The 15,591-nt window shown below is 35.8% G+C and overlaps 1 pseudogene; it reads right to left on the bottom strand.

The window, feature by feature from the left end:
* Positions 1 to 3,838: 3,838 nt before the first annotated feature.
* On the bottom strand, positions 3,839 to 15,224 carry LOC140432065 (protein eva-1 homolog C-like; annotated as a pseudogene).
* Between the last annotated feature and the right edge of the window lie 367 nt (positions 15,225 to 15,591).

Here is a 15,591-nt window from a genome sequence, read left to right on the forward strand (position 1 = left end):
CGCGCTATCTCAGAGTCGCGCTATCTCAGAGTATTTTGAAAAAACATTTGACAAAGTTAGACATGAAAAATTAGTCTAAATTCTAAAGACAAAAGACATAGATCATAGGGACTTACGAATAATAACAAACCTCTACTGGAATCAAAGAGCACAAATCGTAATAGATAACGAACCCAGTTCAGAAATTGAAATCAGGAGAGGAGTTAGGCAGGGATGTATTATGTCCCCATTACTATTTGATGTATATAGTGAAGCCATTTTTGAAGAAGCATTACTATCTCAAAGTGAAGCAATAATAATTAACGGAAGATCTATTAACAACATAAGATATGCAGGTGACAACGTGATTATGGCAAGCTCTGCTGAACAACTCCAATTACTCCTAAACAAAACAAACAGTTTCTGTGAAAAATATGGACTAAAAATGAATATAAAAAAGATCAAATACATGATAATAACAAAGAAAACAAATATACCAACAAACATACATTTGGGAAATGTAGAAAGGGTTGATAAATACAAATACCTAGGAACCTGGATTTCAGACAATAATGATCAAACAACCGAAATAAGAGCCAGGATAGAAATAGCAAGAAATGCGTTCGTAAAAATGAAAACAGTTCTCTGCAACAAAGACCTTAGATTAGAACTGAGATGCTACGTGTTTTCGATACTGCAATATGGACTTGAAAGCTGGACATTAAAACCAGAACACATAAATAAGTTACAGTCCTTTGAAATGTGGTGTTACAGGAGGATGCTTAGAATAGCATGGACAAAGAAGAAAACTAACGCGGAAGAATTGCGAGAAATGGGCAAAGAATGCGAAATAATAAACACAATAAAAATAAGAAAGTTACAATATCTGGGACACGTAATGAGGGGACAGCGATATGAACTGCTAAGGCTGATAATACAGGGAAAGTTAAGAGGAGGAAGGAGTATAGGAAGAAGGAGAGTGTCATGGTTGAAGAATTTAAGGGACTGGTTTAAATGCAGTTCTATAGAACTCTTCAGAGCAGCAGTAGATAGAGTAAAGATAGTGATGATGATATCCAATCTCCGATCGGGAGACGGCACTTAAAGAAAAAGATTATTTCATTAATAAAAACTACATACATTCATGTTATTTATCACTAATAAAATTTTTAAAGCACCAACAACCAACTAATTTTTGTTAATTATTGAATTGAAATGGCGACTGAGCGCAGCGTTCATAGGCGAACAATCGCGTCATTTCCTAATACGCTAACAATGACACGAACAAAGTTTTTAGGCTCTTACTGGAATCTGGCAATACGGCAATTAAAAAAAAGTCTTAAACAAGAATAGAAAGAAAGTTTTTATGAATTTGTATTTAAATTTGCTCCACATTTTTCTTTTATGCTTTACCAGATGTATCGAATAGTGTATTAATTATATCTAAGATTGTATAAACTAAACAAAATGGGAAAAATATTCTAATTTATCTACCTGGCCAAAAATAAAACGTCGAAATCGACAGATACAGAAACCGTATCCATTAGACTATAAATGGGATTCGAATAATGAACCACGACAAGCGGCAGAAAATTATATCGTGCGTTTCGGTGAAGCGTTAACCCGCAACGCATCATCAGAAACATGTTGGTTCACAATGGGGGCAGAAAATTGTCCCTCTGTACGCGCTATCTCAGAGTAATGCTCGAGTGACACTCTTCAAGTGTCAACATTGAATAACATTTTAAGGGCAGGATAAAAATCCCGCAATTTCGCAGAAATAAAAATTGAAAATTGTTGTAATAAATTTTTAAAAGATGACCATCGCAAATCTTTACTCGAGTTCTTTTTATATACGAGGATTATTCGATAACTACGTAGCCCTATATTGCACCGGTAATGTGGGTAGTTCAAAAATAAAATATTTAAATTTACCTACGTGAACCTTTTGTTGCCTGTGAAATAATCTGCCTTCAGGCGCAGATTAGAAAGTTTTTAAGAAATACATCATTGTGTACCAAACGCCATTGTCACCCACATATTAAGTATACTCCTGCATATTTGGTTGTATGTTTCTTCTGCCCTATCTTTCTCGTGGATAATGTCCACTTGGAAAAGTACTTTGGGCCTACATCTGGCTACTACATCGTCAATAATCATCATCCATTCAGTATCTTTGATCCTATTTATAATGTTACTATGTCCTGATAGAATATAACGTAACTCAGAATTCTATAATATTCCATTCTGACCCTCCCCAGTATAACTAGGTATAAAGGACTTTTGTAACTGCCGAGTAAGCAAGTCTTGTTAGTATAATATTTCCAAATATCTGCGTATTGCCATTCGAGAGAATAAGTTAAGCTAAATAAATGATCTGAGAAATATCTTTCTCAAATATTAAATTACATTAATCAGCTTTACCCTTCGATCCTCCATGTACCTCTGTTCTCAGAACTTCTTCCAATTCGATCCTATATTGAGTTGATTTTAGCTTAAACGCTTATTCGTAGACAAGACATTAAAGATCCGGATTGAATAAGTGCTAGTAGAATCAAATAGCTATGTTTGCAGCTCAATTCAATTCCGGAGTAAGCACATCAATCAGATCTCCGGGAGGAGCAGTTACAAGTATAACAAAAAGAACAAAATTCAAAGAAGCCATCAGAATAGGCACATGGAACGAGAAAACCATGGCACAGGAAGGTAAAATTCCTAATGCAGTACAAGAAATGGCACACATGAAATTGAATATTCTGGGAATAAGCAAAATGCGTTGGCCAGGTTCAGCAACAGCAAATATCGGGGAACACCGCGTTTACTATACTGGAACAGATATCGGCAAACATGAATTAGGTGTTGACATTATATTGACAAAAGAAGTGGCAAAATCTGTTGACAACTTCTTTCCAATCTCAGCAAGAGTGATGCTCACACAACTGAAAGCAAGACCAATCGACATCAATATAATTCAAGTGTATGCACATACAACAGAAGGAACAGAAGAAGAGGTAGACGAACTATACCATCGCATTAATCAAGTCGTGAAAAGGTTGCAAAAGCAAGACCTAATAATTGTCATGGGTGACTTCAAAGGCAAAAGTTGGGGCCAGCAAAACATTATCTGCAGTTAGACCACTTGGACTGGGAAACCGGAAGGATCGGGGAGATAAATTGGAGATTTTTGAGCAAGCAAATTAATTAGTAATAATGAACACCTAGTTTAAGCTACACCCAAGGAAATTGTATACCTGGAAATCTCCACAGGATTCTATGGGAAGGACTATAAGAAATCAGATTGATTACATGCTAGTAAATAAGAGGTATAGGAACATCTGTATAGGGGCAGACATAAATTCTGATCATGTACCATTTGTCGGTAATTTTAAAGTCAGAATGAAGAAGGTTACAAGTAAGTCGATTAAGAAGTATGATGTTAGAAAACTGAGAGATACCAATATTCCACTGAAGAGGAGTGAAAACCTCAAAACAAAGGTAAAAATATGAGAAGAATACTTGGAGAAACTTTTCCACGACCTAAGAAGAAAGCTTATTCGTATTTTGGACACATAGCTAGACTAAGTTATGGTAGTGGGAGATTGGTGGTGGAAGGAAAAGTAGATGCTAGAAGAACCCGAGGAGGATCTCCACTTGGATGGTCACACCAAATAAAGAGAAGCACCGGTTACTTTCTCCCTCTCTCTCTGATGCAGCACACCACAAAGCCAGGAGAGAGTAGAATGCATGGAAGAATAAATGATAGATGGAGGAGGAGGGCGTTACCTTTTCCTGTTATCTTCATTTGCTTCATCACTTTGTATCGAATTAATATGTTGTGGAGTACAAGTATCTTCATGTACTACTCAAACTGTAAACAAGTAGAGAACAAGTAAACCATGGAAAAAATATGATAAAAAGATAAATGATAAAAAGAGTAAGTTTAACCATCTAAGATCTACTATAAACAGTTGTCTTACCTCAGCTATACTACCAATGGGCGCTGAATAGACTGCTCCAGATGGAACCATCGGAGAGGGTACAGGCATTATTAACTCTATATCTGCGTCTACTTCGTCTATATCGCCAACAAATGCATTGGGCAACGAAGTATCTGCTATATTGTCGGCTTCAGATTTCAATCCTACTTTTGCTCGATAATGTTGCACGTATATCTTCGCCACTAGAAAACTTAAGAGCACAACGACGACTGCTGCTACGGTCATTAAGATGTAGATAAAAAGTCTTTCTTTATCGCCTGTAACAAATCTTAATTATTTAACGAAAATACGCCATATTACCAAAGATTTTATATTTTGTTAAGGTTTAAATAATTCAAATTGCTTGCATATTGGTATTAAACTTCAATTTTGACGTAATAGGAATAGGTATATTTTGCAAAACGTAAACTTTATATTGATACCATTTCCTGTTACAATTTAAGCTTTTATTATACTCGGTGACATTAAAAGTGTTACACCCAGAAGGAATAATTTCTTGAACTTAATTTTTTGGCAACAGAATGACTATATTTAAAACATGCTATGATAACAATATCAATGTTTTATCTTTTCGACTTTTTGTTAAAAATAAAGTTTTATCTTTAAATTTTTTTGTGAAGAGACCGAGATTTACGCGCTATCTCAGAGTAATTTTTTATTTATTATTCCTCATTCTAATTGTATTCAGTGTAAGAAAATACCTCGAGTTCGAAGACATCAAAATTACCACCATGGTAGCGATTTTGACAGGGGTAGAATTATTGCGTATAAAGATATAAGTTTGTCATATCGCAAAATTTGTCGTCGTGTGTTAATTCTACGGCAATGATGGTTATGCGTGTCTGTCGTGTGTGAACAAACGAAGTTATAGGAACACGAAGAAGACCAAATGGTCAACCGAGGCGTACCACACAGCGTCAAGCTAGGCGCTTTAGATTCCTAACTCTGCGAGAACGTTTTGCTACTACGCGTCAAATTGCTGACCAATGGTTTGGAGTAGTAGGTAGACCTGTTAGTATGCGTACACTATAACCGTCGCATTCGAGCCTTTGGACTGGTTTCATTCCGCCCACGAGTAGTGCTTTCTTTGACTGTGGACCACTGTCTTCTTCTTCTTAGCCTTCTGTCGTCCATGTTTGGACATAGGCCTTTCCCAACTCCTTCCATCGGTCTCTATCCTGAGCAACATATTTCCAATTTGTTCCGGCTATTCTTTTAATGTCATCAACCCATCTCATCTGTGGTCTTCCTCTTGGTCGTTTACTTTCGTAAGGTCTCTAGTGTTGTATTGTAGTACTCCAACGTTGGTCTTTTTGTCTAGCAGTGTGGCCCCCGAAAGCTCCATTTAAGTTTGGCAATTTTTGTTGCTATGTCCTTGACTTTTGTTTTGGATCTTACCCAGTCGTTCCTCTTTTATCTGACAGTTGTATACCTAACATTGCTCTTTCCATTGTTCTTTCTGTTGTGGCTATTTTATTCATGTTTGCCTTGGTTATTGCTCTTTCCATTGTTCTTTCTGTTATGGCTAGTTTATTCATGTTTGCCTTGGTTAGGGTCCAGGTGTGACATCCATATGTCATGATAGGAAGTATCGTGCGGTTCTTAAGTATCCAACTAAGTTTTCCAAATCCTGCCCATGCTAGTCTTGCTCTTCTAGTAATTTCCGCACTTTGGTTCTCTTTGTCAAGTCTCAGGATTTGGCCTAGATAGATATATTCCTGGATTTGTTCTATCTCACTGCCATTTATAGTTATACGTCTGGGGTCATCTGTGTGCCGACGTATTGGGAGCTGGCTGCTAGTTAGCCATCATAATTTGCAGTTCCTCGAATGTGCTCGCTATTATCACTATGTCATCAGCGAATCTGAGGTGGTTTAAACTTGTTGCCATTAACGTTAATGCTATAGGTTGACCAATTTGTAGTTTTGAAGACGTCTTCTAGGGTTTTGAAGACTGTCATCAACATAATAAATTGGTGCAGAGAACGGCAGCATTGGGTGACAGAATGGCATAATGTAGAATTCAGCGACGAATCACGATTCTGTTTAGGAATGCATGATGGTCGTAGGATGGTAAGACACCGCCGTGGAGAGCGACGAGATATCGGGTTTGCTGTTGAGAGGCATGTACACAGGTCAGTTGGAGTAATGGTTTGGGGCTATTGCCTATGGTAGCCGATCACCACTTGTGTTTATTCGAGGCAATATGATAGCTGCGCGTGATGATGACATCTTACAAACCACTTTACTTCCTTATCTCGTCCGCTGTCGAGACATCCTTTTTAAGCAAGACAACGCGCATCGCCATATTGCTCGTTAAACTGTGGACTTTCTCCAGGAAGTTGGTGTTAATGTTTTGCCGTGACCGCCCCGTGCTCCGGATTTAAATCATATCGAACATTTATGGAATATGATGGGAAGGAGACTGTCCACTTTGCACCATCCTCCAGACTCTTACACAGTTAATACATGAAGTTCAAGTTGCTTGGAACGAGGTGCCATAGGCAGACATCGATCATCTCATTTTGTCAATGCCTAGACGTATATAGGAATGTATTCAGCTACGGGGTCGCCAAACACATCATTAATTTTTTTTGATTACTTGTTAAAAAAATTCTTGACAACGTTATCGTTTCAATCTACCATGTTGCCAAAACATTAAGTTCAAGAAATTATTTCTTCTGGGTGTAACACTTCTAATGTCACTGAGTATATTTCAATATTTACTAATCTATTTGGAATAAAATCCTTTAGGAATAAAAACATTTTAAATACAAACTTACTTAATAGAAAATTGTTCGTGGTTTGTGGCGGACCGCTTGAATCGACATGATGAAACTCTTTGGTAATATTTTCTTTCGTGACACCTTCTATGTTTGGATCGGGAGGAGACGCAGCAAATTCCCTAAAGTAATCGTTAGCGCCTTCGTATATTTCCAACACATTATCGTCAACGCTTGAAATTTCATCGTCTTTTTCGTCAGCTTCTAGAAATCCTTCGTACTGTTCTTTCAGAACTGTTCTTGGTACTAAAAAAATATATTTATACGAGGTGCCGTTGAAAAGATAAAAAAATCAACTTTAAGATGATATTTCACACGATATGCCTTTCTGTTAAAGATTTTAAAGATGAAGGCCTCTCTCAATTTGGGGAATGAAGTTTGAGAATTTTATAATTTTATAATTTGAGAGTTTTAATTTAAATATTTACAAAATATATGTCTCCCTAAAAATCAAAATTGACACTCCCCAGCGTTTTTTTTTTTTTTTGTTTCATTAATAAGAACAAAATCAGAGTGGAAAGTTTACAATGGTCCACTTTTTATACAGATAATTTATAAAAAAAGAAAAAGATGATCTCACTGTAGAGGATTACGATAATGATACCTCGAAGTAATAATAAATAAGGAGAACATATATAAGCATGTATAAAAGTACTGAGAAGAATTACAGGAAATTACACAAAATAGAAAAAAAGAATAAAGCCAGTGTTAACATACGGGTCTGAAACGTGGTCACTTACACAGAACAACCAAGAATTGCTTAAACGTTTCGAGAGAGAAAAATTCTAAGAAAAAATATATGAAAGAATCCAAGAACAGGGTTTGTAGCGTAGGCGCTACAACTTTGAGTTATATAGAAGTTTTGGGGAACCTGACGTTGTAAAATATATTAAAATTAGCACGCCTTCGATGGGTAGGACATGTAATTAGTCGAGATGAAGATGCAACAATCAGAAAAATTTTCGACCGAAGAGGACCAGTGGGAAGCCGAGCCAGAGGAAGACCAAAACTTAGGATCAAGATATCATAGAGGATGATCTAAAATCCATCGGAGTAAAAGCATGGACAAGAGTTGCCAGAGACAGGGCGAATGGAAGATTGTCCTGAAGAAGGCTTTGGCTCATAACGAGCTGTAATGCCACTGATGATGATGATGATGATGAAAAAAAGAATGAAATAACCACATAAGTAGAATGGAGGACACCCGTGTCGTCAAAATAGCAAGAGATAAGTCACCAATCGGCAGAAGAAGTATCGGACGATCGCTCAAAAGATGGAGTGACAACTTTCCATAGAGGTTTAATTCGCCAATGAACAAGCAGAATTGCTTATAAAGAGAAAGAAGATAATACAGGCAGACAATTAATGAGGGAGTATTACTAGTCACAAGCAGATTAAAGAGTATCTTCTTCTTTTTCATATGTTAGGTCTATAAACTTATGTGATCGCTCTATTAATGATCTTCAAAAGACTTAAAGGGTATTCTAGTATGAACGATGACAGATTTGATATAAAATACTCTTCAGAATAAACCCGAATAGAGGCCAGGAGAAGTAGTAAACGGACGCCAAAAAAGGGTTGTAGCGCCATAGAGAACAAACTAACAAAAGCATTCAACACGGATCAATCGATAAATGAAATGCATGACTTCATAAATTGTGTGTTGTAATGACTGACCTTGTTATAAGCAATATTCTTACCACATGTGTAAACCCACCAAGTACATTCTGGAATCCGGTTTGCAGGGGCTTTCCAAAGGTTGCAATATCAGCTGAAAGGTTGCAGCTTCTTTTTCCATGACATAGCTGCATGACAATTTCAGTGGCGTAGCTCACAAGACATGCTGAAATAAAACAATCCTTATTGACTATAGTCTCGCAAATAATAAGTGAAATTAGTCATCGAAAATCACGCGCCATAAGTGGAAATGTAGCTGAAATCACGTGCCCATTAAGAATTCTCGGAAATTTTGAACTCGATTATTGGCGACGCGTAAGAAAATGTATTTTCTTGTTGGTCACTTTAGATCATAACAATCGAATATTATATATTTCTACTTATAATAATAAAAATAAATACATTACATCTAGTTTATAAAAAAACTTTTCATTCACATTAATAATTTGTAGACTGAGTGAACGAGCGGAAGTCTACTATAACCTAAAGATGTAAAATACTCAAATAAGTATATATTTTTTATTTTTCAGAAGGACATTCAATTATTTAGTCTATCAATAGAAAAATACTATCAACACCACAGATGCTTGTTTGGTCGTTATGTACATAATGTCTTCTAAAACCTTGCCAAAACGAGTTTATTTTAAAAAAGTTATACGTCGAATCATGCATTACATGAATCGTTTCTGTTACAAATACAATCTTCCCTGCAATTGTTTGTTAAGTCTGTTCCCATCTTCTGCTTCTTCCAGTATTAAAGTAGATATTTGAAGCGTTTCCTCTTGCTAGTTGATTACCATTTCTCTCTTTTACATAATGAATATTAAGTGTTTGACTTGACTAATTTTCTTTAAACTGTATTTTTTAAATTTCATATGCTCTACACATGTCTATTGCCTTTTGTAAGGTTAACTCATGATTCTGCATAATTTTTTCTTGTAGATCTTTATTGATTGTTTCTAAAACTAGTCTATCCCTGATCAGGAAAGTATCAAATAACTTTAAATAATATTAAACACATCAAGTCCATCTCCCAAAAAATTTAACAGTAGAACAATTTTTACTGTTTCTTCCTCTTCCACCTTACCACTGGCCAAGAGGTAAATTTCAAATGACTGTTTGAATCGCTAAAAGTTTTTCAGGCACTTTACCTTCAAATGATAATGGTTGGGGTATTCTAAACTTTATATTGTTCTAATTCTAACAACTTCTTGTTTTCGTTTTAGTTTGGAAGCAACAGGCTTCATTGACCATAAGAACTGCGCCATGTAATGGGCATTGACTTAAGTTTCGTCTAAATAATAGATTTTTCTACTATGCTCACGAAACTCTGATATTTTATGCAAATAGTTGCGACGCCATGTAATGATTTCAGGTTTCTTCATCACCTCTGAATTTCTGCTATGCTTACCATAAGTAAATTGTAATTTATGAAACTGCTTACGCAAAGTTTCACGACTTATTTGGGGAATTACTTAATAAGTTTTTACAATTACTTAATAAATTTTTACAATCCTGTAAGCCGTGGATGACGATACACCTGTCATACATTTACAACGACTTATTGCCTTCGCCTGAAACAATGTTTTTCTAAATACTCATACTTCAGATTTTTTTTTATCCCGGTTTTTTATAGCGTTATCCTTCCGGTTCCCAGTTTCCAGCTACGTCGGTCATTACATTCGCTAGGGTGAAGGTTCTTTCTGACATTGCCTTCTGAATGCCGCCCAGCCAGGATTGTTTTGGCCTTCCACTCTTCCTTCTTTCCCTTGGCGTCCAATTTAAAATTTGGTTTGGCAGCCTGTCGTCGTCCATTCTTTTCACATGACCATAACAGATCAGTTTGTCCTCCTTTGAATTTCGTCAATGATGGTTGACTTGATTCCCATTATATTTCTGATATGGTCATTTTGTATTCTATCAAGCCTTGATTTTCTAGCTGATTTTCTCCAGAAGTCCATTTCTAATGCAAGTAGGCGTCGCTCAAGGGATTTAGTAAGTTGCCATTTTTCGCATCCATAGAGCACTATACTTTTAAAGATGGAGTTAAAGAGAGATGCTTTCTTTGATTTGATAGTTTTTTTTGACAAAAGCATCGGGTTTAGGCATCCTATCACCCTTTTTCCTTTCACGATTCTTTGCTCTATCTCTTTTTCGGTGCGCCCACTCTTGTTGATTGTTGTTCCCAAATATATATATTATTCACAGTTCTTGATTGTTTCATGTTCGTTGACCATTAGATCTTCTACTTCATTGTATTGCGTAAGTATATGCGTTTTGTTTCTATTTACAGAAAGGTCCCATTCTTCGTATGTTTTAAACAACAACAACAAGAACAACAACTTGTTTAAAATACTTCAGATACTATTTTTTAATTACTATTTAAATGGAAATAAGCCACAATTAAAGGTTTAAAATACGTTTATTGACGTTTCAATTTCCACTTCGGAAATCGTTCTCGTTTTAGCTTCAAATCCTAACTGGTTGCAAAAACTTTTCACAAAATGTACTTATACTTCTAACACAGTATGTACTTATAACTTTCATAGTAAGATTCAAGGGATAGCTAAACGATACGAAAAACCTAACTGATAACGCTAATGACTCATTTCACTTATTATTTGACATACTTTAGCTACTCAAAAGAATGAAACCTCATTTCAAAATTTGCTCTAATTACGATTTTTTTCTATGCTCTTTATTTTATTTAAAAAGTAAATTATATAAGAGGTTAACTGTATTTTACTAGCATTTAAAATAGTATACTTTACTCACTCTCCTCTGGCACACCGTGGCTGTGGACACTGTATGCTCTCGTATTCTGTTCGTCCATAGCTTGCACTGTAGACTGCAACTCGTGAGTTAGGATTACAATTTAACTTGATTTTACTATTTTGACAGGCTACTTGACTTCTAAACTCATCTGCGAAAACACAGTTGTCTTTATATCTATATCTTAAGCTACCTTAACTAAATTATTTTCAATAAATCTATTAAATTGTCATGTCATAGTTGTATTAATACTTGTACCAAAATTTAACAAATGATTTGCCCTTAAAATCCCTATTTGGATACCTGGAAATACGCCCATGGATCTTTAGGTAATTTTATCTTCTGCGCATATGATTCCTGATAGCATTTGTTAAAATATAGTTTCAAAATTGTAGGCAGTAAACTATAAGAAATGGTGACAGATTTATTCTTCGTCATTCAGTGGCGAACAACAATTTTTTTTTAAGAGTGACAGGTAACGCTACTTGTATTCAAAAGTTTTACAAATTACATGTACTATTATTACTAGAGATTAGGGCTCCTTTTCTTCCTTACCGATTTGAACTGGCTTTAGATGTACTCGTTACACAGTAATAATCCTAAACAATAAAAAACAAAAAATATTACTTATACATGGTCTGCATTTGTACGCCACTTCTACGTATTTTCTTACTTCGGGACAGGGATCACCTCCAAAAGTCTTGGGACTAGTTTGAAATTTGCAGTGGCTTTTCTTCTGACAAGCCTCACGACAGTCTGTAACAGCGAATACTATATATGGTCAGTAAGATCAGTATCTCATATACCCTGATGGATCAATATACTCATTGATTAATAATATGTAGGAAAAAGGTGTATAGGTGTTAGTTGACATTCTTCATTGAAGGGGTAGAAAGTGTTCCCTAAAAGATACTCCAAGGAGCTGCCGAACTCTAAAAGTTTAGATTTAACACGATAAGAGCGCATTATTGTGCCCAACAGTAGTGCGTCCCAAATCGTAAAAAATGAACAACTAAAGTACAAAAAAAAATGTGAAGCGGAGGACTCTGAAATGAGTGACCTTTCTAAACAAAAATAGAACGAGCAGTGTGATAATTTGGTGACAAAACTCCATCTCTACCGCAAATATGTGCCAGTAGCAAGAAGATCTGGAAACAAATAAAATCAGAATGGAGATGCATGGGAGATGCAATACGTCTAGGAAAGTATAATCTAAGCCTTAAAATGAAAAGACTGGTTAGTAAAAAGTCAGAAGGTTGGTGAGGCTGGATAAATTCTGGTGTTTTCAATCGCCGATGTTTTCTACAAGGTGTTACAGGCTGGGAATTTTATGACGTATTACAGACTTAAATTACATACCTACTTAAAGACCACCAGACGTTTCAATGAGACCAATCAGAGTCCTACACAGTAATATATTTTTGACAAGATTTACTGTTTCCATGAAAAGATTGGAAGTAATCTTAATACAAAAACTTTTTAGAGATTACTAAGTAACCGCATAAACATCCATTCCTTCAATAGGAAGATTATATGGGAAGATACTGCAAAAGAAGATAGAGAGCAAGCAATAAAAGGTAAAATCGGGGAGGATCAGCCAGGTTTCACGGCAGGAAGATCATGCATAGACCCCATTTTACACTGGAACAACTGTTGGAAAAGAACAATGCAAAAAATAAGATATACATTTATCATTTTTGTGGACCTGAGAAAGGCGTATGACTCTGTACCAAGGTCAGAACTAGGGGAGGCAATGTACAAATTAGAAATACAGACGGAACTCATAGAAGCTACAAAAGCTCTGTATAAAGAAAATAAAGTGTCCATTAAAATGGGAACAAGAATCGTAGGAGACTTCACCACAACAAAAGGGCTCCTGCAGGGTTGTTCCACACTCCAACCCTATTCAAAATATACTTAGAGAAAGCCTTGACTACATGGAAAAGAAAATGCGAAGGCATGGGAGTACCGGTACGGAACGAAATACCTATATACGTTAAGTTTTGCAGACGATCAAGTAGTGATTGCACAAGACCAAGACGACCTCAGCTACATGATAAAGAAACTACAAGAAGAATATACCAAGGCTGGCCTAGATATTAACCTCGCGAAAACAGAGTACCTATCTACAAGTGAAGAAGACATAGAAGATCTACAGATTGATGACAACGTAACAATCAAAGGAAAGGATAAATTCAAATACCTGGGGTTTATAATCACGAAAAAGGCAACAACAGAGGAAGAAATTACACAAAGATTAGGACAAATAAGAACAGCAATCCGACAACTTAACTCAGTATGGTGGGATAGACACCTAAATATGAAGACAAAAACGCAGATTTATAAAACATTAGTGCGAAGTATTATGACATATGGGGCTGAAAATTGGATCATAAACAAGAAAAAACAGCCGTAAGATAGTAGCAACAGAGATGGAATGACTGTGAAGATGCTGCAGAGTAACAAAAATGGATAGGAGAAGTAATGACGAAATAAAGCAAAGAACATCAATAGAAACAGACATACTAACATATATAGAACAAAAAACTAAAGTGGTATGGACATGTAAGAAGAACTAGCGACAGCAGATGGATAAAGAGAATAACCGAATGGAGCCCCATAGGAAGGAGGAAAAGAGGACGACCCCGAAAATCCTGGAGGAACGAAGTAGACGACGCCATGAGTAAGAGAGGACTAAACGATGGAGAATGGAACAACAGAGAGAGATGGAAACGGTTGAGCGAGGGAAGGCAGTGAATACTGTAGAATCCCTAAATATATATCAAACATCCATGAGATCTGTAAACACGAATACTGGTGTGGATCGATCGATCATATAATAGCCGGAGTATAACAAACGGGTTCCAGATAAAAGAAAATAACTGGTATACCCCGGAAAAGAGAAGATTCAGTTGTTTGCGCATACCACTCTCTTAGACACGATGTTCTTCTTTCTGGACGTCCTTCTTTGAATATTTTCCTGGCATAAAATCTAATAAGCTGTACTTATTCGGTTGTCTTATAAGTTGCATAAAATATATCAATTTTCTGGTTTTTATGATCTCTTTATCTTTCTTAATGCTTCGATTTTTTAATTTTAAGCATGACTTTTGTATGCTTCTGCTCTGTAAAGCAGCACAAAATAGATACATCACTTCAGTATTCTGATCGTCAGATTCAGATTTATATCTTACCCACAAATAATTCTCTTGTATTTAAAGAAAGCTGATCTTAGTTGTGCCATGAAGCAACTAATTTCTGAAGATGAGGCTCGATAGCTATTGATTTTGCAGCCCAGATAAATATATCGCTAATATTTGAAGTGGCTGAACGTTAACATATATGCCACCATCTTTAAATATAATTATATTGTTTCTACTGATAGTTAATTTATATCTCGTAGCATGTTGTCCCTACTTGGTCTATTAGATGTTACAAACCATTGTTACCATTTCATAATGGAGTCATATTGACTGCGTTTCATAGGTTGTTAATAGGACACTGTTTATTTTTATTTTAATTTGATCTTTCTGTAGTAGTTTCAGTTTTAGAAATACTTTCAGTTCTTGACTTATGAGGCTAATAACCTCTCTAACATTCACCTTTTGACAAAGAAATAAAGGTGGACTACAGCCAATCGCTCAGAATTATGCCTGCATCATTATCACTCAATCATCATTCTATCTATCATCATTCAATCAATCGCGTCCACTGCTGGACATATACCTATCTTTCAATTTATACATAGATATAAACATTTATTTGTCTACATAAAGAAATAAATTGACTACTGACCTGGATTGCGTTGGGCCACAGACAAGATGAGTTGTAGTTGTACGACGATCTTGAAATTGTAGACCGCGTCGATCTTAGTTTACATATTGATGCTTCAGCTTCTGCTTTTCCATATTGGGCAAGTTCGATGGATATGCTCGTTCCAGTTGGGCAATTCAACACTACCACTTCGTCGTCGCATCCGGCTTGCTGGTAGGTCCGCAGAGTTCCAGATAGTAAAGCTGTAGAGTGTTGGTAAGCAAGAAGGCCATCATCATGAAAAAAAAAAAAGAATATTATATATTAATAACTGCAATTTCAATCGTAACTAAATATTTTCTATCATTTATTCTTATTATTCCAATAAATAAAGAATTACAATGAAAAAGGTTAACACTATTTTGACATCCATGATAACAGGATCATTAGTAACTAATACATTACTTCTAATAGAAACTGATGAAGATTCGACTAAAAATGATTTGAGTGCCAAGAAATGTGTTAACATCTTTTATAATATCGTCGGTATACTGCGAAAACCAGGTAAATTCTCAGCTTTTTCCGCTCTACATACAGGTAAAACCAAATAAATGATACGACTTACCATTC

Source organism: Diabrotica undecimpunctata, unplaced genomic scaffold (assembly GCF_040954645.1).
Source record: "Diabrotica undecimpunctata isolate CICGRU unplaced genomic scaffold, icDiaUnde3 ctg00002715.1, whole genome shotgun sequence".
Classification (NCBI taxonomy): Eukaryota; Metazoa; Arthropoda; class Insecta; order Coleoptera; family Chrysomelidae; genus Diabrotica; species Diabrotica undecimpunctata.